Source organism: Oncorhynchus nerka, linkage group LG7 (assembly GCF_034236695.1).
Source record: "Oncorhynchus nerka isolate Pitt River linkage group LG7, Oner_Uvic_2.0, whole genome shotgun sequence".
NCBI lineage: Eukaryota > Metazoa > Chordata > Actinopteri > Salmoniformes > Salmonidae > Oncorhynchus > Oncorhynchus nerka.
In genome coordinates, this window is record NC_088402.1 from 94,965,732 (window position 1) to 94,970,530 (window position 4,799).

Consider the following 4,799-nt stretch of genomic DNA (forward strand, 5'->3'; position numbering starts at 1 on the left):
GGTCTACCTCCACTATAAAACATGGTCTACCTCCACTATAAAACATGGTCTACCTCCACTCATGGTCTACTATAAAACATGGTCTACCTCCACTATAAAACATGGTCTACCTCCACTATAAAACATGGTCTACCTCCACTATAAAACATGGTCTACCTCCACTATAAAACATGGTCTACCTCCACTATAAAACATGGTCTACCTCCACTATAAAACATGGTCTACCTCCACTATAAAACATGGTCTACCTCCACTATAAAACATGGTCTACCTCCACTATAAAACATGGTCTACCTCCCTATAAAACCACTCCACTATAAAACATGGTCTACCTCCACTATAAAACATGGTCTACCTCCACTATAAAACATGGTCTACCTCCACTATAAAACATGGTAAAACATGGTCCTCCACTATAAAACATGGTCTACCTCCACTATAAAACATGGTCTACCTCCACTATAAAACATGGTCTACCTCCACTATAAAACATGGTCTACCTCCACTATAAAACATGGTCTACCTCCACTATAAAACATGGTCTACCTCCACTATAAAACATGGTCTAAACCTCCACTATAAAACATGGTCTACCTCCACTATAAAACATGGTCTATAAAACATGGTCTACCTCCACTATAAAACATGGTCTACCCCCACTATAAAACATGGTAAACCTCCAGTATAAAACATGGGCTACCTCCACCATAAAACATGGTCTACCTCCACTATAAAACATGGTCTACCTCCACTATAAAACATGGTCTACCTCCACTATCCACTATAAAACATGGTCTACCTCCACTATAAAACATGGTCTACCTCCACTATAAAACATGGTAAACCTCCACTATAAAACATGGTCTACCTCCACTATAAAACATGGTCTACCTCCACTATAAAACATGGTCTACCTCCACTATAAAACCACTATATAAAACATGGTCTACCTCCACTATAAAACATGGTCTACCTCCACTATAAAACATGGTCTACCATGGTCTCCACTATAAAACATGGTCTACCTCCACTATAAAACATGGTCTACCTCCACTATAAAACATGGTCTACCTCCACTATAAAACATGGTAAACCTCCACTATAAAACATGGTCTACCCCCACTATAAAACATGGTCTACCTCCACTATAAAACATGGTCTACCTCCACTATAAAACATGGTCTACCTCCACTATAAAACATGGTCTACCTCCACTATAAAACATGGTCTACCTCCACTATAAAACATGGTCTACCTCCACTATAAAACATGGTCTACCTCCACTATAAAACATGGTCTACCTCCACTATAAAACATGGTCTACCTCCACTATAAAACATGGTCTACCTCCACTATAAAACATGGTCTACCTCCACTATAAAACATGGTCTACCTCCACTATAAAACATGGTCTACCTCCACTATAAAACATGGTCTACCTCCACTATAAAACATGGTCTACCTCCACTATAAAACATGGTCTACCTCCACTATAAAACATAAACCTCCACTATAAAACATGGTAAACCTCCACTATAAAACATGGTCTACCTCCACTATAAAACATGGTCTACCTCCACTATAAAACATGGTCTACCTCCACTATAAAACATGGTCTACCTCCACTATAAAACATGGTCTACCTCCACTATAAAACATGGTCTAAAACATGGTCTACCTCCACTATAAAACATGGTAAACCTCCACTATAAAACATGGTCTACCTCCACTATAAAACATGGTAAACCTCCACTATAAAAAACCTCCACTATAAAACATGGTCTACCTCCACTATAAAACATGGTCTACCTCCACTATAAAACATGGTCTACCTCCACTATAAAACATGGTAAACCTCCACTATATGGTCTACCTCCACTATAAAACATGGTCTACCTCCACTATAAAACATGGTCTACCTCCACTATAAAACATGGTCTACCTCCACTATAAAACATGGTCTACCTCCACTATAAAACATGGTCTACCTCCACTATAAAACATATAAAACATGGTCTACCTCCACTATAAAACATGGTAAAAAACCTCCACTATAAAACATGGTCTACCTCCACTATAAAACATGGTCTACCTCCACTATAAAACATGGTCTACCTCCACTATAAAACATGGTCTACCTCCACTATAAAACATGGTCTACCTCCACTATAAAACATGGTAAACACTATAAAACATGGTCTACCTCCACTATAAAACATGGTCTACCTCCACTATAAAACATGGTCTACCTCCACTATAAAACATGGTCTACCTCCACTATAAAACATGGTCTATAAAACATGGTCTATAAAACATGGTCTACCTCCACTATAAAACATGGTCTACCTCCACTATAAAACATGGTCTACCTCCACTATAAAACATGGTCTACCCCCACTATAAAACATGGTAAACCTCCACTATAAAACCACCTCCACTATAAAACATGGTCTACCTCCACTATAAAACATGGTCTACCTCCACTATAAAACATGGTCTACCTCCACTATAAAACATGGTCTACCTCCACTATAAAACATGGTCTACCTCCACTATAAAACATGGTCTACCTCCACTATAAAACATGGTAAACCTCCACTATAAAACATGGTCTACCCCCACTATAAAACATGGTCTACCTCCACTATAAAACATGGTCTACCTCCACTATAAAACATGGTCTACCTCCACTATAAAACATGGTCTACCTCCACTATAAAACATGGTCTACCTCCACTATAAAACATGGTCTACCTCCACTATAAAACATGGTCTACCTCCACTATAAAACATGGTCTACCTCCACTATAAAACATGGTCTACCTCCACTATAAAACATGGTAAACCTCCACTATAAAACATGGTCTACCTCCACTATAAAACATGGTCTACCTCCACTATAAAACATGGTCTACCTCCACTATAAAACATGGTCTACCTCCACTATAAAACATGGTCTACCTCCACTATAAAACATGGTCTACCTCCACTATAAAACATGGTAAACCTCCACTATAAAACATGGTCTACCTCCACTATAAAACATGGTCCACTATAAAACATGGTCTACCTCCACTATAAAACATGGTCTACCTCCACTATAAAACATGGTCTACCTCCACTATAAAACATGGTAAAACTACCTCCACTATAAAACATGGTCTACCATGGTCCACTATAAAACATGGTCTACCTCCACTATAAAACATGGTCTACCTCCACTATAAAACATGGTCTACCTCCACTATAAAACATGGTCTACCTCCACTATAAAACATGGTCTACCTCCACTATAAAACATGGTCTACCTCCACTATAAAACATGGTCTACCTCCACTATAAAACATGGTCTACCTCCACTATAAAACATGGTCTACCTCCACTATAAAACATGGTCTACCTCCACTATAAAACATGGTCTACCTCCACTATAAAACATGGTAAACCTCCACTATAAAACATGGTAACCTCCACTAAAACCACTCCACTATAAAACATGGTCTACCTCCACTATAAAACCACTCCACTATAAAACATGGTCTACCTCCACTATAAAACATGGTCTCTACTCCACTATAAAACATGGTCTACCTCCACTATAAAACATGGTAAACCTCCACTATAAAACATGGTCTACCTCCACTATAAAACATGGTCTACCTCCACTATAAAACATGGTCTACCTCCACTATAAAACATGGTCTACCTCCACTATAAAACATGGTCTACCTCCACTATAAAACATGGTCTACCTCCACTATAAAACATGGTCTAAACCTCCACTATAAAACATGGTCTACCTCCACTATAAAACATGGTAAACCTCCACTATAAAACATGGTCTACCTCCACTATAAAACATGGTCTACCTCCACTATAAAACATGGTCTACCTCCACTATAAAACATGGTCTACCTCCACTATAAAACATGGTCTACCTCCACTATAAAACAACCTCCACTATAAAACATGGTAAACCTCCACTATAAAACATGGTCTACCTCCACTATAAAACATGGTCTACCTCCACTATAAAACATGGTCTACCTCCACTATAAAACATGGTCTACCTCCACTATAAAACATGGTCTACCTCCACTATAAAACATGGTCTACCTCCACTATAAAACATGGTCTACCCCCACTATAAAACATGGTCTACCTCCACTATAAAACATGGTCTACCTCCACTATAAAACATGGTCTACCTCCACTATAAAACATGGTCTACCTCCACTATAAAACATGGTCTATAAAACCTCCACTATAAAACATGGTCTACCTCCACTATAAAACATGGTCTACCTCCACTATAAAACATGGTCTACCTCCACTATAAAACATGGTCTACCTCCACTATAAAACATGGTCTACCTCCACTATAAAACATGGTAAAACTCTACCTCCACTATAAAACATGGTCTACCTCCACTATAAAACATGGTCTACCTCCACTATAAAACCTGGTATAAAACATGGTCTACCTCCACTATAAAACATGGTAAACCTCCACTATAAAACATGGTCTACCTCCACTATAAAACATGGTAAACCTCCACTATAAAACATGGTAAACCTCCACTATAAAACATGGTCTACCTCCACTATAAAACATGGTCTACCTCCACTATAAAACATGGTCTACCTCCACTATAAAACATGGTCTACCTCCACTATAAAACATGGTCTACCTCCACTATAAAACATGGTCTACCTCCACTATAAAACATGGTAAACCTCCACTATAAAACATGGTCTACCTCCACTATAAAACATGGTCTACCTCCACTATAAAACAT

General features: G+C 38.4%; 1 pseudogene; it reads right to left on the bottom strand.

The window, feature by feature from the left end:
* Nucleotides 1-63, bottom strand: part of LOC115127405 (plexin-B1-like) — an 81,583-nt pseudogene extending 81,520 nt beyond the window's left edge.
* Nucleotides 64-4,799: the final 4,736 nt, after the last annotated feature.